General features: G+C 36.7%; 1 protein-coding gene across 2 annotated transcripts in view; it reads right to left on the minus strand.

Annotated features, from left to right (window-relative positions):
- The window catches only part of cacng8b (calcium channel, voltage-dependent, gamma subunit 8b), a 75237-nt gene extending 53222 nt beyond the window's left edge, over positions 1–22015 (minus strand). For both annotated transcript variants that reach the window (XM_087286791.1, XM_087286792.1), the window contains exon 1: positions 21758–22015. The gene's annotated coding sequence lies outside the window, so the exon portion shown is untranslated. The remainder of the gene's footprint in view (positions 1–21757) is intronic.
- Between the last annotated feature and the right edge of the window lie 4569 nt (positions 22016–26584).

Consider the following 26584-nt stretch of genomic DNA (forward strand, 5'->3'; position numbering starts at 1 on the left):
CATTGGGTAGATTTCATTTTTAATTGCCCATCCCTATACATTAATCCCTTCTGAGGTTCCCTTTCCTAAATTGAGTGCAGTGTGTGACACCAAACAGCTACCAAAGGGTAAATTCCCAAAGTGTCCATCAGTTGTATTTTTCAAAATCCTTAATTGATAAAGACGCTTCAACGTGACCAGTTTTGACCACTTTGGTTTAGAATGACATTTCAATTTGGCGGCCACTTCGAAGTGCCCTTCGGAAGGTGATATATTCCATTTGGAAAGCACCATAAGACAGCTGGGATCTTACACTGTGACATGTTTGTGCAGTCTGACATGCTACAATCATCTAGGATTATTAAAAATTGCACATAGTGAGCCAGTATTTAATCTTAATTACAATTAATCTGTTCTGAAAAATATATTTTGCCTGCTTATTTTAATATCTCCAAATAAATAGCATTAATTAATTAAAACATAGCATTAAAAGAAAAGCATTTTCCCAGGAAAATGTCATATATCGTAAGAAATATCATTATATTACTCAACAACCAAATAATTGGTTGTATTAATATTTTTTTCCAGTATTGTGCAGCCCTACTTTCCACAGCCTGCACAATGATAAACACATACAAACGTGTAGCATGGCAGACCACGGAATAACATATTTACATCTATTTATAGTCACACAAGGACAAGAGAGAAGAAAAAAACCTGGAAGATAAACAGCAGAGATTTTGTTCTCATGAGACTGTGACGTAATGGCGCTTCCATTCATAACTTCACAGTTATGCTGCCATGTGAGAATTGATTTGCTAGGCTTTGAGGAAAGCAGGATAGGGGGGAAGAAATGACATGAAATAACTCAATTCCAACAGATCATTTCCTCACCATACATACGACATGTCAAGATGTGTGCGTCCAGTTACCGATCAAAATTACAGACAATTAATACAGCATTCAGACAAATCATGTCATGCCTATGAAAGGCGAAGCCGTAATTATGGGAAAGGGAAACGCGTCCAATTATTATGACTCGTGAATCAAAATAATTAGCACATAAGTCCCTGCTGCAATCAGTGTCAATTATGACCTTTTTTTTTGCGACGCTCAGAAGAGAGAGAAACCGAGCGTGAGACAGAAACATACGAGGAGAGAATGGACACAGCAGGCAATATAATAATAGAGAGTCTGAATGAAATCAAACAAAAGCAAATGCACTGAAGCTGGAAAACCTTATGTGCAAAGAAACCTTTGAATAATTCATTTTTTTAAAAGCCAATTGAAATATTTGTAATAGAAAATATATGTATTTCATACCTTTTTTTTTTTTTTTTTAAATCCTGTTAAATCTTTTGGGTTCAATTCTTTAACTGCTGTACACAAGCTTCACACACAATAAATTTGTGCTTCATAGATGACAAACAAGACATTAGCACAACTGTTGAAATTCACCTCATCAGGCACTCTTTTTTTTTTACATACTATTATTTCAATTCGATGTGTGAGAAAACTGTTCGAAGGAACCAATAAGGGTGTGTACACAACACTAATTTTAACTAAAAACATCCCAGCAAGATTTATTTTTTTTAAAGGATGTCTAATAGATATCTAATAGACATCTAAACATAGTCGTCTTGGCTAAAACAAGGCAAAATTTGGACTGTCAGTGAAAATCTAATAGATGTCTAAGAATAGGCCAAAACTAGACTAATCATTAAATAAACAGAAATGAATGATCACACATGTAAAGTCTGTCAGATCTTTCCATTTGACAACTAGTCTAGTTTTGGCCAATTCTTAGCCGTCTATTAGATTTTTACTGACAGCCCAAGTTTAGACTTGTTTTAGCCAAACTTTCTACATTTAGATGTTATTAAACCCAAAATTGTTTTCTGAGATATAACTTTTTATGTGTCTTGTTCATTAGTTTTTTGGGGTAAGGTCAATCCCTGCCTTTGTCCTTGGCAGCCATAGCTGGATCTACAAACTTTCGATTCAAGCTATGGTCAGGGCCTCCGCCAATAAATCCTATGTTTTGTTTAATCGTACTTTTTGTTAAATCAAATAAATGTAATTCAATATCATAATCATCTCCCTGGTCTTTCTGGTCACATCTATGTTTCTAATAAGTACAACGTCTGGTGTAAGTGTCTGTGTAGTTTATGTTGTGGAACAAAACATAAAAGTATTGTCAAGTCATAAAACCAACCCAAGCTCATTCTGGAAACGTAGCCCCGCGGACGTTTCTGGAGACCGCGATTTACGTGGCCGGAGGTACGTAAAGGCCGCGTTTGTTTTTTTTTCGAGCGAACACCGCAGGGCGGTGTGGCCCCGCTCCGCCCCTCCTCTTCGTGCTCGCCGGCCGACGGCTCGCCTCCGAGTGGAGGGCTTTCCCGACGCAATCAGTTTGTCCGCCTAGCTCACAGCGTTGCGTCAGCGGAGCGGAGGCCCCGAAGGAGGACGAGCCGGAGCCGGCCGCGGTGGACGACGACCGGGATCGAGTCCGGGGAACGCCGGGTTCCGGAAATCAGGTAAGACGAAAAATGGAATCCGGAAAATAAGGGCGAGAACGCGGCGGGATCCGAAAACGCGGTCGAAATCGAAGACGGGGGCTTTTGCTTTTTTTTCCGATCCGGCGGCTATTCGCGTGAGAACGGCGCGGGCGCAAACGCCGCACGTTCCCGAGAGGTGCCCGCCCGAGACGTGAAAAAGCGCGCACAGCGGCCTCTCGCGGATCCGCGAAAACAAAAAAAACGTTCGAATACGTACCTCCCGGGACGTAAATCGCGGTCCGCAGAAACTTCCGCGGGGCTACGTTTCCACAATGAGCCCGGGTTGCATAAAACGCCATAGAAAATTTAATAGTTTCAACTGAAAGGGTATGGAGCTAAAAATATGCCAAAACAGTCGGAATTTGAATTGTGTTAATTTGAATTATTGACAATTGTAATTTAATAAACTGGAATTTTTATATGCCGTCATTTTTTTATTGAATTTCTTAATTTGACTTTAAATTTAATAACTTGAATATTGAACATCTGAAATTTAAGACAACTGAATTTTTCAAGGCTGATTTTTTATAGACGCATTTTCAAACTTCTGATTTTTTGTGTTCAGAATTCCCAGACTGCAGATATCCAGTTTGTAAAAATAATGTTTCAAGTTTTCAAGAGGAAGAAATTGAGAACATCAAATGCAATATCCTAAAATTCAAAACCAGAAATTCAGATCATGAAATTCACATAAATCAGAAAGTGGGTCAGGGGTGATCAACAGTGAAGAGTATTTTCCCCACTAATATTTAGATTCTAAAATCCCATTAAACAGCAGCAATGCAAACAACAGACTCTGTTAGGTAATCGTCTTGACGTCTTCATTGCCACCGATGTCAAAACTTTCTCTGGCAACCAGATTCAATAAGACAATTTTCCTATTTGTTCAACATTCAGGTTCCCTAATATTAGGCTTCCCTTCACCTTTGTGTTTGGTTGAATGTGTATGGCTGCTGGAGCTTCATGGTCATGCTGAGGGTGTGAGAGTGAACTGAGCCGAGAGATGACATCGCTAATGAAGGATCAGAGTGGGACACCTGAGCTCTCCTGCTCTCCTCTCATTCCCACACAGCCCTTATAACAGCTCTCACAGTCCCACACCTCTCCTTCACTCCAGTAACACTCTTTCCCTGCCAGCCTCACCTCTAATGCGCTCCATTTGTGGACACTTAGTTCATCCCACTCACACTGTGAGTGCCGTATGCATAAAATTATGGGTATACTTTACATGTATTTCAGAAATATGCGTGTCTTTAAAATTGCCTTTTGACATTTTGTTCGCTTAAACAGTAAAGCTTAGGTGCTTAATGTATTCCCGTGACACCAAAGCTGAATCTTCAGCATCATTACTCTAGTCTTCAGTGCAATCCTTCAGCTATCAAACATAGAAGATGTTTTAGTGCCTACTTAACTTTATTATTAGTGTTTTAAAAACTCTAAAACACACATGAGGAATGCAAATTTCAAACATTTATTTCACATCTAAATCTTTTTTAATATTAAAATATATTTACCACACCATGATCAATGCATGTTTGCATTTGCAAATTAGTTTTGACTTCCCGCATAACATAACAAAGGGGCGGAGCCAAGAGCTCCCTCGCTCTGTGTTTGCAACAGACAGGCAGACAGAGAGAAGCTACATGAGTGAGAGGATCAGCATTCAGCTATACACGTACGACTCGGACACAGACCAACCAGAGAGTACAAAATCATTTGTGTCTTCAATAGTTTTACTGCCAACTGTGTGCTAGTTTAAAGTGCCGAGCTTGTACAGTGAGACTAATAACCACGTGACACGGCACACTCAGACATGCACATTCGCATGTTATTTAAAATGAAACTATTCAGATGCCGCTCTGTGGTGCGGCAGAAACATGAAGTGTCCCAAATCGTGGCTGGGAGCTGCGGACAGCCGCCAACTTGAAGCACCGGTGTGTGTACCCTGATAGAAATCTATGTTTAGAATTCTAAAATGCATGGTGCTGTGTGGCGTGACGGCACTTCTGGTGTGCGACCTGCAGACAAGTTTGTTATTTTATTTCCAATAGAGAGAGGCGCACATGAGGCAACATGCTTGCACTTTCCAGTTGCACCTAGTTAAAATTACAGGGAGCTTCTGTGAACGCGAGAAATGCGAATGGCTGAATTTTAAGGTACACGCAATGAAAAGTACACGTTTGCAAACCTACCTAAAGGTACAAACAATAATTCAGATTAGAGCGATAATGTGGAAAACGTTGATCTTCTGTTGAGCCTAATGAGCCTTACATCTAAAAAGAGTGCAAGGGTGTTCCTTTAGTGACATCGCTTTGACTCTCACGCTGAAAATCGCTCCAATTGGTCCACCGTTCTTATGTTGTTAAATTAAAAAAAAAAAGGACTGGGTGTGTTTACATTAACCCAATATGACGGTCTATACACTATACCTACACACATATCTGTCCAAACAGCTTGAAAAGTAGATTTTTCACCCTTTAAGAGTGTTTTTACTGTATTGTTTTTTTTTGTTTGTTTTTTTTTTGCTTATTGGATACGATTCAAAGCAGCAAGGTTCATTTATTAAAGAAAAGGCCCAAATCTTCTTCTTCTTCAGCCTTAGTCCCGTATGGTGCGGGGTCGGCTCCTTGGAACAAGTCCTCCATTTAGAGCCGAGGTTCAAACCAGCGACCCAGTGACCTATAGTGACCTTCTTGCTGTGAGGCGACAGCGCTGCCTACTGCACCACTGCTTCGCCCATAAAGAAAAGGCCCAAATACTATATATAATATATATAAACCAGTTTAGTTTAGTTTTTTTTATCAAATGCTGAAGAAAAATAAGATAATAAGGTAACACTTTATAATAACTACACACTATAAATCATTTATTAAGCATAAGCAAATAATAAATTCATTATCTGTTAAGCATTAACTCAACAGTAATAAGTGTTAGTGAGCAGTTTATAACTGCAGATACAAATACTCTATTCTTGACTTAAAAACATATTTAAAATGTGCTTAATAATTATACTTTCATACTTAGTTAATGATTTATTTTTCATGACTAAATTAAGTGTCACATTGTTAATAAACCATTTGTATTTAAGAGTTGAGGGATCATTTAGAACGATTTAATAAATGAGTAATAAACTATTGAAATCAATGTTTATATGTCTTATTATTCAGGCATATATTAATGGTTACTATGTATGTTAATAAATGCTTTATTAACTTAACTTCATCTAGTTTTGTGACCCTTTCTTATCTTTCAAGACAGCGTACTGGAAAGTGAAATAAAACAATACATTGAAACGTTAAGAGTATAATGTTGTAGCAATGTTACTTCGAAAATTATTTAGAATGTATTTAGAGAATGTTTTCCTACTATTAAAGAGAACATCGTGGAAACTTAAAGAAAACTACCCACTAATAACGTTATAAGAATGTTAGAATATAATGGTCTACAATTGTTACCACCAAATGTGGTTACACTGTTTTAGAGAATTTTTTCCTATCTTTTAATAGAATGTTCTGGAAAGTGAAGTAAAACAATACAATGAAATGTTATGACAATGTTAGAGTATAATGTTGTAGCAATGTTACTTGGAAACATATTTAGAATGTATTAAGTGAATTTTTTTCTTACCATTAAAGATAACATTCTGGGAACTTAAAGAAAACTACCCACTAATAATGTTATAAGAATGTTCAAATATAATGTTCTAAAATTGTTACCAGCAAATAGGGTTTGAATGTTTCTAGAAAATCTTTAAAGAGAATGTTCTGTGAACTAAAACAAAACTACCCGCCGAAAACAGTAATGCAACAATGCTTGGCAATATTCTTAGAACATGTAGAGGAAAATTTTAAGCTAAAAAAGCTAAAAAAAAAAGCTAAAAATTTTTAGCTGGGTTGCGAATGTTCATTGGAACAACATATTTGGGAAACGCTAAATCAACGAACTATGTTTGTAATGACTTTCCCAGAGATAGGTTGGGGCTGGAAGAGCATCTGCTGCTTAAAAATGTTCCGGATAAGTTGGCGGTTCATTCCGATGTAGCGAATAAAGGGACTAAGCTGAAATTAAAATCAAATGAATGAATGGATGTTTGTAATGAAATGGATGTTTGTAATGAAAGAACTTGTGAACTTAGTTGGCTAACGATGGTTTTCAGAAAGGCACCCTAGAATTGGAAAACAGAATACAAATTAAATCTGTATCGTTGTTTTTCAGCTCCTCCAACTACCAAACAAAAAAGGTACACAACATTATAACAGACATAACTCAGAAAACAAAGCTAAATTTTGTAAAATCTAATTTACTTGCTATTAAGTGAGTCATACAAAACTCATGCTTTTTATCATGACCTTTTATTATGTTTGTTTGATTCTTACCTTTTATGTATTGAGTAATAAAGCAGCCTTTGAATAAAAAAAGATCTGAAATGTATCAAAGATCAAAAGAAAAAGCATGATAAATAGAGTGACTGTGCATTCTGAAAAGAAAGAGCAAATACCTGGAACAGGTCGTGAACAATTACAGTCTCAGTTCCTGGATAAGCTTATTTATGATTGTAATAAATTAGCATAATTATCATTGGCTGCCAGCAAACAGTTTGCTACAATTCGAAACATGTCAAAACAATACTACTTTCCACACTGTTAAATCAAATCAGCATCCATAAATGACGTCTTTGTTACTGTTTGTATTACTGTGTTTACATGTGCGGGCATTACAGTGGCGCAGTGGGTAGCACGATTGCTTTACAACAAGAAAGTCATTGGTTCGAGCCTCGCTTTAGCTGGCATTTCTGTGTGGAGTTTGCGTGTTCTCCCTGTGTTCACATGGGTTTCCTCCCCCATAGTCCAAAGACATGCGCTATAGGTAAATTAGATAAGCTAAATTGGCCATAGTGTATGAGTGTGTGTTTGTATATGAGAGTTTATGGGTGTTGTAATGGGCATTCGCTGTGTAAAACATATGTTTGGAATAGTAGACAGCTGATTCCGCTGTGGCGACCTCTGATAAATAAGGGACTAAGCCGAAATAATATGAATGAATGAATGAATGAATGAATGAATGAATACACCAAGTATTTTTTGTTATTATACATATTAACAGTAACCTTTTTTCAGCTTAGGCCAATATTATGAAAACAGCCCCATTTACAGAAACCAGACCCTTGATTACAGTCTTTTGACATTAAATGTCTGCAAACCTACTTCAGCATTACACCAAAATAATAGCCAATCATATTACAGCTTGCCAGAACAAAGGGTGTTTGAGTCCCATCTGAGCTGACAGACTTAGGTTAGTCTGACACCTGTGTTCATTTTTAAACAACAAAAAGCAGACCTCTTTGAAGCGTGATTTACGAAAATTAAACAAAGCGTACATTTCAAATCACACTTCTCCCTAAAACTGAATTGAATTGTCCTTGTTCTGCGCTTTAAAACAGAGTGTTCATAACTAATCAGTCATATAGTTTAAACGATTATACAAAGTGACTTACAGTATATCTGCTCGGTGATTTAAACACAATGGTGATGACTCTCTGCACAATCTCTCTTAACCGTCAAGCTCTACACCGCATTATGAACCAATATTATAAAGGGAAGAGTGTGTACGTTTGTGAGAAGAGCTATGATGAACCAGCCAGTAGTGAATTCATAATCTATCAGAGTGGAGGCAATTTGCATGCTATTTATATGCATAGGCATGTGAAGCTTTCAGGAGGAGGTCACCTTAAAAGATTCAAATTAAACAGTCAAAGCACGGGATGGCTTACAGTTTAATAATCCCATGCTGGAGAATAAAGAAATCTACTTTTATTTTTATTAACGGTAAATATTTATAAACTGAATAAATAATTGATTAAAGGAATCAGACTAGAAATAAATGATTCAGTGGATTAAATAGATAAAAAACAAAAAAACATTTACACTTTTTTTGCAACGAAAAAAACAAAGATAAATTTGAACCTGTATACAGTTAAAAAATCTGTGGTCATTCTGTATTTCTTTGACAAGGCTTTGGAATAAATGTTAAATTGCTTGACTTAATCGTTTCTTGCACATATCTAATAGTTTTACTCGTAAGAGCTGAATTCATTGCCATGACCCACATGTTTGTTTATTTATTTATTTGTTTATTTATTTATTTCCCTTAAAGGGTTAGTTCACTCAAAAAATTGTATCCAGTTGTTATTAATTACTCATCCTTATGTCATTCCGATCCCAGAGACTTTTGTTCATCTTCAGAATAGAAATTGAGATATTTTAGGAGAAATCTGAGCGCTCCCTCATTCTTAATAAAGAATAATAGGGTAACACTATTACAATATTACAATAACAGTACAAGAATAATGATGATTTCATATGTAAACTAAACACTCCTTTGTACTAAATTAATGATAAGTTAATGTATGCGCTAATCATGAACTATCTTTAATTACAACATGGGTCACAAGAGTTCATGTATAAACATTAATGTATTAATTAACATTTAAGTTCAATCTAAATGTCACCAACATGAACTCATGAGCTGTTAATGTATCATTATGTCATGACTTTATTTGTAGGGGCACATCATCATCAACTCATCCTTAACCACTGTTGTTGTTAAAGTAAGTTCACGATTACCGCATGCCTTCTCTTATCTTTATGAATGTGTTGATATTAGAGATGTATCGATTTATTAGCCACTGAAAATTATTGGTCAAAAATATTGTCATTTAATAGATCCTCTAATTTTTGTGGCTTCAGTCATTGTTGGGGTAAACTTTTAAATCTGGAAGCATTAACAACTGTTATCGAAATATGTTTATTTATCGTTCAATATGGAAAATAATTATCGAGATTGCATGTTTGCCATATTTCCCAGCCCTATATTGTAAAGTGTTACTAGCAATGGTCTTGACTCTTTTAAAGTCCAGAAAACAGAATCCTCAGTGGTTCGATTACATTATCATCAAGCTATGAGAAAATGCTTGTGCGCAAATAAAGCATAAGTAATGACTTTATTCAACAGTTTCTTCTCCTCAGTGTCAGTATAGGGCGCATGTTCTTGTTACGCTCGCTCGCACAGCTGACATAATACCTCGAGTACAAATGTGCTTTGTTTCAAACAGAGAAAGTTGCATCTAGAAAGCTATCTGTCACTGCACAGTGTTTGTACAGTAAATGTGCACAATATACTGACACTGAGGAGAAGAAACTGTACTAGAAAGGTACAAACACTTCCCCAAAAAAGAGCATATGCCTTTAGTGGTACAACTGTAAAACAGTGGTCCCTCACCATAACCCGATTCACCTTTCGTGGTCTCACAGTTTCACAGATTTTTTTTGTACATATTTTTTTTTTATAGCGCATTGTGTTCTGCGTTCTGATTGGCAGTAGACCATTGTCAATCAATCTCCTTCGTGCCATGTCTCCTGTACAGTACAGAATAGGTTTAGCTTGCCAAATTTATAGCTAGCAGTGTGACTGAAGTGCTTGACTGTAAGTTTGCAAGATTTCTCCCCAACGAACTCCATAATGTCGATGAAGTATTCTGCAACGTTAAAGGCACCTGCGGTAGCACCCAAAAGGCAGAGAAGGATGCTAACCATCACACAAAAAGTTGGACTTCAGGACAGGCTAAAGCAAGGTAGAAGTTATGCGAGTGTTTAAACAAGAGATAAAAGTGTGAAAATGTTAATGCTTATCTGAGAAAATAGTGTAGTGGGTGGTTTTACAGCCTTAAAACATCTATAATAATTGTAAAAACTAAAGCTGACTAATTGGTGGATTTTACCTATTGCGGGCTATTTTTGGAATGTAACACCCGCAATTTACGAGGGACCACTGTATTATCAATCTGCAAGAATACTTTTGTGTGCACATAAAGCAAAAATAACATTATTTTTCTTGTATTTGTTTTCTTGTATCTTGATAATATTACGATTGAACCACAAAAGGCATTTAACCTGTTTTAGGGAAGTGTTTTTGGTAACTTTAAACAAATCTGGAATCATTGCTGTATTTCGAAGATGTGGGAGCTCTCAGATAAAAAAGGGGGAACAACATGATGATGATGAGTAATTAATAACAATTTTTGTGTGATCTCATTCATTCATATATTCTTTTTCTTGCAGGCTTAGTCCCTTTATTAATCCGGGGTCGCCACAGCGGAATGAACCGCCAACTTATCCAGCAAGTTTTTACACAGCAGATGCTTTTCCAGCCACAACCCATCTCTGGGAAACATCCACACACACATTCACAAACACACTCATACACTACGGACAATTTAGCCTACCCAATTCACCTGTACCGCATGTCTTCGGACTGTGGGGGAAACTGGAGCACCTGGAGAAAACCCATGCTAAAACAGGGAGAACATGCATACCCCACACAGAAACGCTAACTGAGCCAAGGCTCGAACCACCGACCCAGCGACCTTGTTGCTGTGAGGCGACAGCACTACCTACTGCGCCACTGCTTCGCCTTTTGTGTGATCTAAAACGTTTAAATATTTTTTGACTCTAAAACTGTTGTTAGCTAACTGTAAAAAATCAAAGACCAAAATCTTCTAAATAGTTCAACTGACCTGAGGTTGAGTAAATTACCAGTAAATTATTTGTTAGCTTTACTTAAAATAGTAAGTAAACTCATTGCCTTAAAAAGAGTAGGTAAATGATTTATATGGCTAATTAAAAAAGTCAACCATTTCAAGGTATGTTGAATTTACTCACTTTTTAAAGTCAACTTGTTGCTTTTAAGGCAACGGGTTTACTAACTATTTTAATGTTAATTAACAAATGGCTTTTTACAATGTAGTAATATGAAAGATTTAAGTAAATGCAGTTCTTTTGACATATAATTCATGAAATAAAACATTATAATAAGTGTTATAATCACCTTTTTAAAAGGTATCAATGTAAAACAGCAGTTTATTATGTTTGTAATCAAATATATGCAGCTTTGGAGAATGGAGTGTCCATGAATTAAATTTGTGTCCCACCAAAGAATGTCTCACACCTGCTCTAACATCATCGCAAAAGCATCTGATAGGTGTTTAAATGGAATGTACTATAGCAGGCTACTGGCAAAGTATGAGAATTTCTGCTCAGGGATATTCCCTATAATAAATCCATGCTTCTTTTATTTCAGTTAAGTTCTTTTCAGATGAACTTCCAACATAAAGATCATTTGCCGTGAGGCAGTTGCTCAATGAACGATGAACGATAATATAGTTCCAGCTATGCTCGCTGTAACCGTGTAGGAAGCTCAGAGGACGAGTGCGAGAGAGGATATTCATTTTCTATGTTTAACCTAGATGTCCGTGTCTCCACCCACAAGCAATTAACAGAGTCTCTAAACAAGCACCATTACCTTGTTTTCTAATTCCTTTTGAGATCCAGAATGGAAACGTATGAACTGACTGAATGAATCATATTTTCTATTGCTGTGCAGCTTGCTATAGGTTTTTTTGATGACTTTGCATGAAGGGAACAAATGATCACAGTCTTGCACTCTCTTCCTCTCTTCTGTATTTAAAGCAGAGGATTCTCATTCAGTGAAAGTTTCAGTCCCAGTTGGGAGCATTGAAAAGGAGAGTTAATTATCACAGCTCTAAGGACAATTCAAAGGAACTGTTGGTGTATGTGGAGGCTGTTCATTTTGAGTCCATACTAGCATTGAAATGAAAATGTATGAACCAATGTATTGATCCAACAATGCATTATTCCCAAATTAACATCCATTCCTAAAAAAGCATCCATTTGATCACACTAAGTGTGCACAAAATTATTTGAAAAATAAATTTTTTAGACCAAATTAATTTATTCTAAAACGTCAGTGACCTTAATGTACTGTACATATTTGATCAAAAACTGTATAACAATGATATTGCAAAATTGTACTAAAATATGATTTTTAAATACATTTTAAAATGCTGTATATTCCCGTTATATTCTAAATGTTAGCTCATCTCCATTACATATTATTAACAGATAAAATATTGGAATTTAACAGTGAATAAGTAAATACGGAATTAATAAGATTAATAAAAGTATTAAAGTTAACCTTGACATAAAGTGCTACATATATTAATTATATTATATTATATTATATTATATTATATTATATTATATTATATTATATTACATTACAGTGCTCAGCATTACAACAGTACACCCCATTTTGAACATTAATATTTTTATCCATTTGTGAACATAGGCAATGTATTTTGGTGCATTTTAACAAAATGTGTGTGTGTGTGTGTGTGTGTGTGTGTGTGTGTGTGTGTGTGTGTGTGTGTGTGTGTGTGTGTGTGTGTGTGTGTGTGTGTGCGTGTGTGTGTGCATGTGTGTGTGTGTGTGTATGTGTGTTACATACTGCATGTGGATGCCAGCTTTCAATGTATGATTCAAAACTACAATTTTCAAAACTCACTTAAAAAAAACACTGCGGTAAAAAGACATCATTCATCTGTGCCAAAAACAAAATTAAAATTAGTACTATTGCATCATTTCACTAGGGTAAAAGTAACCGCACTGCAAACAGATGTTGCCTGACTCATATGATGTCACTGTCTGTTTAAAAGCCACAACAATATAAAGGGCCCTTATCTGAACAGGACCTTAACCGCACTGACCAAAAACAATCTGCATATAAACAACAGCTCTCTAAAAGGCTTTAACCTCCATCGACAAAAGAGAAAAACTCTTTTTCCCGAGTCGTGAGGATATGGCTCTGCCATATTGAGCATTGATCGGGGGGTATGAGAGGTCAGTTCACTCCACTTTGTTTGTGTGCTGCAGTATGACTGTTTTAAAAGCTGTATTGGTCTAGTGGGACAGAACAAGTGTCACGAATAACACAACGTGCTTTTTATGGGATGGCATAGTGAAGAGTAGCCAACTGCAAAAACAGATCTCAATCACATTTCACAATTTGTTTCAATTCACACCGAGGCAGAGCTGCACGATTAATCGAGTTGGATCTTGATTCAAACAACCATGCAATTCTTAAAATACATTCAAATCTACTAGATACTGCAGACATAATGTATGGTTAAGAAACTGCTTTAGGGCCTACTCACACTATGCTATCCAAACCGTGCCCAGGCCCATTTCCTGGATCGTTTAAAAAGTGTGATTGCGCTGAATCGGGCTCAGGTTGGCCCGATTGGAAGAGGTGGGCCTGAGCACGGTTCACTTGGGCTTTGGCGCGGTACGTTTGTAGTGTGAAGCCTGAAACTGAAAGCGAGACGTGACTTTAAGGGACTGTTTCATATGGATTTATTAATCATTCTTACTGTTCAATGAACGCAAACTGCCCTAGATTATTAAAGGCGCAGACACCTCACTGCATGACAGCTGCGCACCTTCAGCAGACCTCCTCATTCCTGCAGCACGAGGGCTTTATGATTGTTTATGAGCGACAAAAGGTCCGATTGTAGTGTGAGTGCGGGCAGTCACGGGAGACGGGAGGGGGGAAAAGCGTGCTTTGGCCCGGTTCGAGGCAACTGTACATAGTGTGAGTACGGCCTTAGTCTAAAGCCACGGTCACACTGCACTTTTCTCCCCATAGACTTTCATTCATACACATGCAAATATGACAGACTGGAAATGCAAGCACAGCGACAAGTTTAGATGTTCGCTGCGTTGAAAAATTCAAGCTTGGTGAACTCTGACCGATAAACAATGCACCACGTGACCGTGTAAGACCAATTGAAAACCAAAACATGACCTCTGTGTACAGAAATTTCAATGGAAAAATCGCTAGCTTTTTTAATGTCTATTTATCTTGTTTAATCTTGCCCCTTTTCACAGCAACTTAAAACAGAATTTCACAAGCACAAATTACAGTGTGACTGCAGTTTTAGTCTTTTTACCTAGTATTATCGTGTCTGTTTAAACATCAAAATTGTCACTTAAGTCATAGTTTGGATATGAACACGGATGTCTGGTAAAATCAAAATCACAGTTTGAATACAACCTAATGCTTTAAATAAAGGCTGGAGCTGTTACAATAACTTTTTATTTGTCACTGAACAGTTTTTTCAAGAGAATCTTTAAAGTAATTCATCCAGTAATTAAACTCGGGAAGTTATAATAAATCAGTGGTCATTTATTTAAATTGAGATTTATAAATAATACTTTGAATGTTATAATATTTGAATATTTGAGATAGTGATTGGTAGTTCGGATTATTTTACTGACATGGATCTTTGAGTCTTGTTTATCGATATGAACAAATCTTTTTTCGAGTCATTTCATTCATTTGGTTCAATTTGCCAAAATATTATTAAAATGTTACGAATTGCTTCCAAATACATCTACAACTAGCCTAAAAGGTTTATCACACGACAAATAAGTCATAAATAGAATACTATAAGAAGGAGATAATAATAATTCAATGTTTACCTGCTCTTTTGTCTATGAAGGTATTGTTGTCTCTTTGCTCAGCTCACCTCTTTATGTCTTCAAATGTCAGTGGTTAGTTCACGTTACAGTTAAGCAGGTCGCACACCAGAAGCGCCGCTCGGCGGCGCGCCGCGCAGCGCCACGCAACGCCATGTATTTTAGAATTCTAAACATAGGTTTCTATCAGGATACACACACCGGCGCCACAAGTCGGCGGCTGCTGGCGGTGCCCGGCCACGGCTCAGGATGCAGTTCATTTTTCAGCCGCGCCACAGAGCGCCATCTGATTAGTTTCATGTTAAATATCATTCCAATGTGCGCGTCTGGTGTGTGATACTTTAAACTGTCATGTACGTGCTGTGTCGCGGCGCTACTGGTGTGCGACCTGCTTAACAGTAACATATAATCTTAACCAATGTACACAGTCTGAAGAGGTCGCACACCAGAAGCGCCGCTCGGCGCCGCGACACGGCGCACACAAGACAGTTTAAAGTATCGCACACCAGATGCGCACATTCGAATAATATTCAACATGAAACTAATCAGATGGCGCTCTATGGCTGAAAAATGAACTGCGTCCTGAGCCGTGGCCGGGCGCCGCCGACAGCTGCCGACTTGCGGCGCCGGTGTGTGTATCCTGATAGAAACCTATGTTTAGAATTTTAAAATGCATGGTGTGGCGCGCCGCCGAGCGGCGCTTCTGGTGTGCGACCTGCTTGAGCCGATAGGAACCATGATAATTAGTTCACCTTTCGAGTCTTCTGGTTCTTGTGTCGTTCGTTCATCATGTGACAGAATGACTCAAACCCGAGGAATGAACGAATCACTCCCTGAGATGACTCGTAGTTCCCGTGTCATATTGAAAGTTGGTTCAAAATGCACGAATCATTCAAGAACGACCCATCACTAATTTAAAATTACAGCAAATGATGTATTTGAAATCTCTAGTTATTTCTTAAATGGTTAGTTGACCCAAAAATGTTTTAAATGTATTAATTCAAATGTAATTAAATGTATTAATTGCCCTAATGCTGTTCCAATTCCCTGAGACCTCAGTTCATCTTCAGAACACAAATGAAAGTATTTTAGATGCAATCTGAGAGCTGCCTATGCAGCATACAGCATTTGTGTTTACTTGCCTGTAGTAAACACGCACCCTGGCCTGATGCAGAAGAGAAGTCATTGGCGAATAAAGCCATTTTAGTGCAAAAAAGGGTTCTGGGAGCTTCATAAAAGGGCTGCAAGCTATTTTAAAAACATATGACAATGTAATTCTCTGTGCGATACATTACAAAATTAATTCACCAGATGACTTGAATAGCTTTGTTTAGAAGGAACTCATTAATTTGGAATGTAGAGCAAAGCAAAAAAAAATAAAAAATCAAGCATGTTTTTTTCTGGGGAGTCAACACATATTCAGGTGCAGAAATTGAATATCCAAAAGTGAAATAACACTGTATAGTGTTTAGTGTTTAAACTATTATATAAATTAATCTTTAGTAGAGTTTATTACAAATGGTAGGGTTTCTTTAAAATAACGTTTTTAGATGTTAGTAAGATTTTAGTATCACTATGTAAGGATATCTATAAGTTAGTGTGCACCAAAACAGTGACAATCTATTTTTTATTTAGAAGATATAAACATCCAATGCTTGCAGTTTGCACTTGTCTAAATAGATTAATATAGATTTTTGACATCACCTTTAGTATCTAATCAAATCTTTTGACGAATCAAACGCTCTCTTGTATCTGACATGTCCCACAACCTTCAAGATGCTTCTCATTTGCTGTGCTAGAGCTCTCGATGGCAAAGCTATGATAGACGCTACTTGCTGTTTTCAAATAGGGGAGGAGCTACTCCATGTCCTGCCCTGTCTTCACGTTTCAGTTTAAGCAAATAAAAATGCACATTTCAAAGCACTTCACAGTATCTTTAAACTCCCTTGAAAGATCACAGAGACACAGGCCTTAAAAACACATGCAGATGATAAACTTTCATTATAATTAAATGCTTAAGTGACTACACAAATCTGATGTGTTCTGAACTGTGGCTCTTGGACAGCTAAAATCCCGGCTCAACATAGCACATTCTGTGATGTGACTTTTGCAGATTGATACTGAAATGATATATTGTGGAGCCCTGCTACTACGCTACCTGACAAAAGTCTAGTTGATCATTTGGAGAGTGCCAGAAGGTAAATTTTTCAGATGAATCATCTGTTGAACTGCATACCAATCATCACAAATACTGCAGAAGACCTATTGTAACCCGCATGGACCCAAGATTCTCACAGAAATCAGTTAAGATTGGTGAAGGAAAAATCATGGTTTAGGGTTACATTCAGTATAGGGATGTATGAGAAATCTGCAGAGCGGATGGCAACATCAACAGCCAGAGGTATCAAGACATTTGTGCTGTCCATTATATTACAAACTACAAAAGAGGGCAAATTCTTCAGCAGGATAGCGCTCCTTCTAACACTTCAGCCTCCACATCAAAGTCCTGAAAGCAAAGAAGGTCAAGATGCTCCAGGATTGGCCAGCCCAGTCACCAGATATGAACATTATTGAGCAGCTCTGGGGTAAGATGAAGGAGGAGGCATTAAAGATGAATCCAAAGAATCTTGAACTCTAGTAGTTGTGCAAGAACGCTTTCTCTGCCATTCCAGATGACTTTATTAATAAGTTATTGAGTCATTGCAGAGATGTATGAATGCAGTCCTCCAAGCTCACAGGAGTCACACGTAATATTAATTATTTTCCAACTTCATCATTATTTTCTACTGTACATTATTCTGTTAAGTGACGACGTTTGTCTAAGCAAACTCAGACCTCACTGTTCTATTTAAATAATTAAAAATCAAGGCATGATCACATTTTATTTTGGTAAAATAAGCATAATCTAGAGGCCTTTGACTTTCAACCAAACCAAATTTGATACCAAATGATCAACTAGAAGTCAAGTTACTGTTTGCTGTTCCTAAAACTTGGATAGGCGACAAGACTTTTGTCAGGTAGTGTACATACTGTATAATTACAGCTGCAGTCACATATAGCACAGCAGTCAAACTAAACAATGTTTTTTGCTCCTTTTCTGGATTTTGAACATCTCTGTACCATTAATGTTTATGAAAGATAAGGGAGCTCTCATATTCCATCTAAAATATCTAAATTTGTGTTTCCGAAGACGAACAAATTACTCAGGGAATTGGAATGAAATGAGGGTGGTAATTAATGACAGAATTTTCACTTTTGCATGAACTAACCCTTTTACGCAGTCCATTTATAATACGGAAACATCTCTGATCACAGCGATCTCTATTTTATACACAACAACAGTGACTTAGCTCATCCAGAATTGTGCAGCTCTATACGCAGAGGCTTCCTGCAAAGATAGAATCTGTCATTTATATGTCTGAAGCATTACAGCTGCAGGACGCCTTATTTTTACACTTCACTCTCTTAAATTACACAGAGAATAAAGCAGATAGTCTCAGTCGGTGGTCGCTCTTTAATAATTGCCAAAAGGCTGTCTGCCAGGGGTTTCTTTTCCTTTGTTATAATCTGAAATGCTCTCAGCTCCTGTATAGATCGTGGGGAAATGGTGTTGGTACAGTAATGCTGACACAGGACTCTTCAGAGTATTACATAATTTGATCCCAGGAGACACAATCTGCTTAAACAGAATCCTCTAAAGGAGAGCGATGCAACCTGAGCCCTGACCAGGTGCTTTCTTTCATTAAAACACTTCTGTGTGGTCATAGGCCATGTAAACTGTGGAAGCTCATCTTAGGCTTCCTCTGAGCACACAAGCTCGCTCATTAAGATTTCTGTGCCAAAGACTGGCACTACTGCCATCAATAGCTTGTGCTGTCTGATTCATTTTTAGCAGTGAAACACATAATATGACACTGAATGAGAAGCATATTGTCACATGTTGACTGATCAAGTCAAATAGTCATATTGCAGATATAAAATGCTGTCATAATGTGCGAGTTGACAGGAATCTGTTGCAGGGTTTCAAAATGCTGCAGTGAATATTGCTGTGAAAAATGGTGTTGTACATAAAAGTTATTGAATTATGTTTTTACAAAAACATTTTTATTTAGGTTTTTCTGCTTCAAAATGTAATGTTTAAATTAATGCTTGCCTTTACGGTCTTCGCTTTGTATATTTTACAGTTTATCTGTCACTTCCTTAATGTAAAAATTAGTTTTGAAAACAATTTTTGCCATATTGTCTGTAATGTTAAACATACACCAAATGTGTTACAGCTATTAATATTTTTTAAGATAAAATAAGTAGTAAACCAAAGGTCACATCATGACTTTAAGGGATAGTTCACACGAAAATGATAATTCTGCTATCATTTACTTAACCTTTACTTATAAAGTAGATTATAAACATTAGTATACTATAAGTAGGGCCAGACTGAATCTGCGAACATTTTTTGCTATTTCTGTGGAGAATTTTGTGGATTTATCCCGAAAGATTTTAGGAGTCCCATAACTAAAAACGTAATATATGAAATAAAAGATAATGCCTTTTTAACTTGTATATAATGTTTACAATGCAAATCCAGTTAGATCCACTTATTTAGTAAACAAAGCAAGTTTGTCATATAACTACTAATAAACACAAAATATTACTTTATAAACTGCATTGTAAATAAATGAACATTTTCATATTAGTCTATATTATTACTGAAATTATTAAAAAAACGAATAAATATAAATTTACACAATAACTTTTAGGTAAATAAATAGACTCAATGAAGGGATTCCACACAGATTCCGTGTGGGCCTACTTATGAGTTTCTTTCTTCAGTTAAACACAAATGAAGATCTTCTGGAATGTTTTAAAAACCTGTAACCATTGACCTCCAGTGTATTTGCTTTTCCTACTATGGAAGTCGGTGGTTACAGGTTTTTATTTTTCTTACCAGAAGAAAGACTCTTGTAAATAATTGAAATCCCCTGAAGGTGCATATAGTGATTGGGTTTTTATTTTAGAGTGTACCACATTGCGATAAAAATGACCCTTATGATATTGTAGTTTTAAATAAAGATTATAGGAGTATGTTTTGGAATACATTTGGAGTATACAGTTGAAGTCAGAATTATTAGCCCTCTTATTAGCAAACCCTGTTTATTTTTTCCACAATTTCTGTTTAACGGAGAGATTTTTTAACTCATTTCTAAACATAATAGTTTTAATAACTCATTTCTAAAAACTGATTTATTTTATCTTTGCCATGATGACTGTAAATACTATTTTACTAGATATTTTTCAAGACACTTCTATACAGCTTAAAGTGACATTTAAAGGCTTAACTAGGTTAATTAGGTTAACTAGGTAGGTTAGGGTAATTAGGCAACACACTGTATAATGATGGTTTGTTCTGTAGACTATCAAAAACAAATATAGCTTAAAGGGGCTAATAATTTTGACCTTAAAATGGTTAATTAAAAAAAATCAAAAACTGCTTTTATTCTAGCCGAAATAAAACAAATAAGACTTTCTCTGAACGAAAAAAATAATATTAGAAAAACAGTGAAAATTTCCTTGCTGTGTTAATCATCATTTGGAAAATATTTTAAAAAATAAATGAATCAAAGGGGGGCTAAAAATTCTGACTTCAACTGTAAATATTTTTATATTTTCTACTTCAAAAACAAAACAAAAACTTGCTCAAATTAATATTATTTTGCATCTTTTACTACATTTTCATTAATCAACTTCCAAACCGAGAATGGCTTCTTATGCATTTTAGTACACTGTGTGTCACTTACATGTGGTTTAACATTTGATGTTCAACACCAATAACCTAAAGTTTAAGAAATGTGAAACTGCAGCTTACACCAACCTGATGTTGGTAACTGCTAATAAAAAATAATATTAAATAAAAAACTTTTTCTAAAGAAGAACAAATTGTGCAATGTTTGAAGAATATTCACTGTCTCAAAATTGCCCAAAATAATACTGCTTCACTATTGGATTTCACTGCATTTAGCATTCCATTCTTTCAGCTCAAATAACATAAAACGTGTTTGCATAATTAGCCTACATTAAAACACATTTCCACAGCGGGGGGCCTTTAACATCAGTGTGTGACAGGTGCATCTTTCCCTTTGATCATCGCCTAATGCAGAAATAGAGGCCTCTTGACAGCAAGAGCCTTGTTTCCTGAGGTCACATGACGTGAGTGAAGAGCATGGATCAAACATGTCCGAGCAGGGCTGTGAAAAGGTCCGCGCTCGTGATCACTGAGATCAGATAAATGGTCAGGGTGAAGTGTGGGAGTTGACAGGGGGGAGGCTGAGCGCTGATGCGAGCCGCAGTGCATTCATTACAGGAGCCCTCCATCCACCGACACCGAAAATGGACGCCTTTCTCTGAAAAAAAAGCCCTTCATTGGCGCTTCAAAAGGCTAAACGGACTGGATGTGTCCGAAGAGCCGCGACAGACCTGCTCTAGAAGTACATCAGTGGCGTTTGCTTAATCGAGCTCCAGATAAGGACAGTTTATGCTGCACATGCATAATGAATGCGAGGATGCGCTTGCAGATGCACAACGAAGACGATTTCATTTATCACGTTTCCCTCAGATTGAACAAACATTTTGCAGAGACCACCAAAAAATTGCGGGCGAATCGACAGCTGAGCTTGCAAGCTTGCAGTTTGGCATCGATTGATTCCGCTTTTTACATTCCACTTCCACATGGACACACACATGCCGTCGGAACATCCAAACATCCCTCAAAAAGAAGAAAACATCGCGAGCACACACGCAGACTACAGAGAATCTGAGATTTTTTTCGCTTACCAGTTTAGTTTGTCTCCTGTTTGAAGACCGTCGCGTTCCCAAAGAGGAAGACGAGGAGAGATAATTGCATATCAAGAGAAATGGACCGCAAACGAGTTAGAAAAGAAAATAACTGATGGGGTTTGCTCGTCTCGCGTCGTCAAATAATTGCGGTTATAAAAATAGAAGTTACAAACGCGATTCTCTCTCAAGACTGATAGTGTATAGGAGATATTCAGCGCGCACACGTCCCCACGTCACTCGAGCACGGATTTGTCTATAGCGCGTGTAGCCAATGCGTGTGCGCGACTGCGTCTCCCCCGCCCGCGCGCAACCCTTCACTCGCTCTATCCGTCCCTTTTCTTACCCCTGTGTGCGTGTGTATGTGTGTGTCAGAGAGAGAAAGAACGAGAGAGAGTGAGTCGTAAGCAACTTGTCGCATACCAAATTCTGACAGACCAGACAAAATATTCGCGCCATTGTGTTTTTGAAATAGCTTTCCCTCCCCACACTACCGACACACTCAAACATCACCTGAGACAGATCATTCACAATTTTGGGAACTAAATGTTCCCACAAACAGTACGATATGAAGTCCCATTTACACTGACAACATTTACAGGCACCTAGTTTTACATAAGACTATTTGGAATATTCCTTGATATTTAACATATTCCAAAAGATCTAATGTAGGTGTACTGTACAACTTGTTTCTATCTATCTATCTATCTATCTATCTATCTATCTATCTATCTATCTATCTATCTATCTATCTATCTGTCTGTCTGTCTGTCTGTCTGTCTGTCTGTCTGTCTGTCTGTCTGTCTGTCTGTCTGTCTGTCTGTCTGTCTGTCTGTCTGTCTGTCTGTCTGTCTGTCTGTCCGTCCTTCCGTCTATCTATCTATCTATCTATCTATCTATCTATCTATCTATCTATCTATCTATCTATCTATCTATCTATCTATCTATCTATCTATCTATCTATCTATCTATCTGTCTGTCTGTCTGTCTGTCTGTCTGTCTGTCTGTCTGTCTGTCTGTCTGTCTGTCTGTCTGTCTGTCTGTCTGTCTGTCTGTCTGTCTGTCTATCTATCTATTCATTCCTAATTTTGTTCTTGCAATCTTATTTACAGTTTTTTTTTTGTCAGTCACTTTGGTGCATTTCCCTATTTACATTTGCTCAACAGGTAATGCATTTCTCAAAACAATTATTCATTTGTGCACATCATAGCAGAGCCGGCCCAAGGCATAAGCGAACTAAGCGGCTGCTTAGGGCCCCGTGGCCACCAGGGGGCCCCCAAGAGTGCTTAAATTATTGTGTGACTTTCATTTTAGTTTGTTGAGTTGTGAATTAGTGGTGGGACAAAATATATGCCCATTTATAGTGTTATTTCTGACCGCAATACATACTCAGGCGCCAAGATATTTACCTAAATTTACAAAAGATCTGATTTAATTAATCAGTTTTCCACACTGACTTTGGACAATTCCACACTGACAATGGGAAGTTGTTTCTGCAGAATAATAGTTAGAATTGTCTTAAAACATATATTTTATGATGTAAGCAACACAGCTACAGTGAATAATGTGTGTTTTAAATTTATAGTGTGCGAATTATCAAGGATTGACGATATATTGTTTGCACCAAGGGGGCCCCAAATAAAATCCTGCTTAGGGCCCCCTGAAGGCTTGGGCCGGCCCTGCATCATAGTAGCAGTTTCTCATTCCTTCCAACAAATTGTGAATGCTTTTGGACTTGCATCAATTGCTTTTTATACAACTCTCTGCTGTTTCATAACATTATTTTGCTTATGTTATGTTAGTCAAAATCAGCTAAACTTGTGAATGCTAGTCCTCATTTCACCACTTGAGACATCATACACAAAAATGTTGAACTTGTTGCCAAAATCTGCAAATTTTATAAAAAATAAATAAATAAATAAATAAATATATATATTTTTTTCCTGAAAATGTCTTCTGAACAGTTTCATGAATAATTTACAGACCGGTGTATGTTGTAATTTCAGTTCCATTATATACTGCAATATTGTTTACAGTTGTGCAAAGCTTTACCCAAAGGACGTTTCTGTCAGTTGTAAATAAGGTTGTATTTATTATTTTGTGCAATGCCGTGTATAAATTAAAATTGCAAAGAGCAAGTGCAGTAAAAATGTGAAACAAGCATATGCAGTTTCTTTTTCTCAGATACCTCACTAAATGCAGTGATGCCTAACTTTTCTGGAGTTTTCAAATGGCTGTGCAAACAGTATATAGTGCTGTCTTGAGCATTTTCAGTGTCACCAAAATCTGACTTTTTTGCATTGCAAAAACTGTACAGAGTAAACTGTCATAATGAAAACATGACAAAGCCTTTTGACTATCTTGTTCATGAACAATGGTGTCAGGGCTTTTCATCTTGAGGACACTGACACTTTCATTGATACGAATACTTGCTTTTGAGGAATGAGATCCTATTTGAGCAAGTGACACACTTTTGCAGGCTATCAACTAGGTTTTGCAGTTTGTGCTAATTGTTTTAAGAAATGCATTAACTGTTCTGCAAATGTAATTAGTGTTGTGTGAAATGCATCAAAGCGACTGAGGAAAACTGCAATCCTATTGTTTAATATATCTATTTGTTGGTTAATATCTTTGAGTGTTACTCAATTTACTTTTATTTTTATTTTATTTATTTTGCAGTTGTTGGACCTTTAAAAGTAGCCGAAACCATTTAGCAAAATTATATGGAGCTGTAATGCCACTGAGACCTGTCTGCAGCACATTTTCTGAAAATAATAGAGTGCAACAGTTTTCTTATCCCAAGTAAAGCTTTTGTAAGTTCTGAGGTTGTTAATTGATTATATGTGCTTTTGTGAAATCCATATGTTTGCATTAATTCAACTTTTTTTTTTCAAAGCATTAGCTTATACTAGCAGATCTTGCATAGAAAATTACCCATGAATAGGGCCAGACAGAATCTGCAGATATTTTGAGAGGGGTCTGGATGCAGACCTGGTGCAGTGCAATCTGAGCTGCATCCAATGCTTTTTAATGGGCTCACCTAACCCCACCCCTAACCCTACCCATCACAGTGAAGTCACTCGCTCCATTTGAGTGCATTGTGTCTGACAATGCATCGCTGAGTGTTTCAATCTCAGCTTGCATCATAAAGGCTGCATAGATATTATTGGGTATTTTTGCTATTTCTGTGGAGAATTTTGTAAACAACAACAACAACAACAAAAACTGTGGATTTATGTGGAATGATTTTAGGAGTATCATAACTAAAAATAGTATATATGATTTTCAAAAAAACTTTTATTTAATGTTTACACTGCAAATCCAATTAGATCAACTTATTTGGTAAACAAAGCATATAATATATCAACTAAAAGACAGAAAATATTACTTTACAAACTGTAATGTAAACAAATCGTATAAACATTTTAATATTACTATTATAATAATATTAATATAATAATTATAATATTAATATAATAGTAATAATATTACTAGTATACGACTACAGCTAAAAATCTGTGCAGATATGCGGTTTCTCTTTGCGCACAAATTCCGTGTGGGCCTACCCATGATACTGTGCTGAAAACAGTGAGCAAAACCAGTAGTATCTGACTGCAAACTTGCATATGCAAGCTGAGACACGCAGTCTCAGACATGCAAGCTTAGACACAATGCACTCAATGGAGCAAGTGACGTCACTGTAAGGAATTAGGTGTGCACATTAAAAGCATTACATGCAACTCCGCTTGCATCTGCACCCTTCACAGCAAAACACACCAAGAGATTCTGAGCTCCACCCACTTCCATGACGCTCTACAAATGATATACAGTAATTGTCATTATAGTGTATTCATATACAGTCATCTACTTTTAATAAATAGTTTTGTTTGGAGTTTTTATGTAATTGTGTCATTTGCATTGCAGTGGATTGTAGTGTTGTTCAAGTTTAATACACAACCTCAAATTTGTCAGATTTTAATGCAGTTTTATTCTTCTAATCAAAACTTGTGTTGTTTAGAAGCTGTTTGGTTTGGTCCATGACACATGGCTTTTTAATGTATTTTTTTTTAAATTCAGATGGGGGTAAAATATTAATGGAGAAAGTACTTTTGGAACCAGTGTCACTGAATATAAGGACACTTATTCATTCTTTCATTCAATTTCTTTACTGCCTAGTCCCTTTATTGATGAGGGGTCGCCACAGCAGTTTAGCTTACCCAATTCACCTGTACCGTATGTCTTTGGAATTGTGGGTGAAACCAGAGCACTTGGAGGGAACCCACGTGAACACAGGGAGAACATGCAAACTCCACACAGGGACCTTTTTGCTGTGTGTACAGCGCTACCCAATGCATCACCGCATCACCCACCTAGAACATTTATCAACCAATAAAAATCACGCATTCAATCAAACAACAGCTCCCCATTGGTATAAATATTCATAATATGCCCAGTTATAGAAGATATTCTGACTAAAACGTAAAGTGTTTACATGAACAAAAAAGAATATTGGCTCAGTTTATACAGAATAAAAAAAAAAACATCAAAATTATTTGTTTTTCTTTTATGCTATAAATCATTAGGATATTAAAAAAGATGTTTTATCAAACATTTAGTAAATTTCCTGTCATAAACATAATTTTTGATTGTAATACACATTGCTAAGAACTTAGTTCAAAGTGAAGTTTATTTATAAACCAATTACGAGAGGATCACATGCTTATGATTGACCGCAGCTGGTCCCACATTAGCTAATGCATCATTCACCAATCGGATGATTCCTAACTCATTATAAATAACCAGAGTTCCTTACCTTAATAATCTTCG

The sequence above is a fragment of the Danio rerio genome, chromosome 16 (genome assembly GCF_052040795.2).
Source record: "Danio rerio strain M-AB ecotype USA chromosome 16, GRCz13ab, whole genome shotgun sequence".
Classification (NCBI taxonomy): domain Eukaryota; kingdom Metazoa; phylum Chordata; class Actinopteri; order Cypriniformes; family Danionidae; genus Danio; species Danio rerio.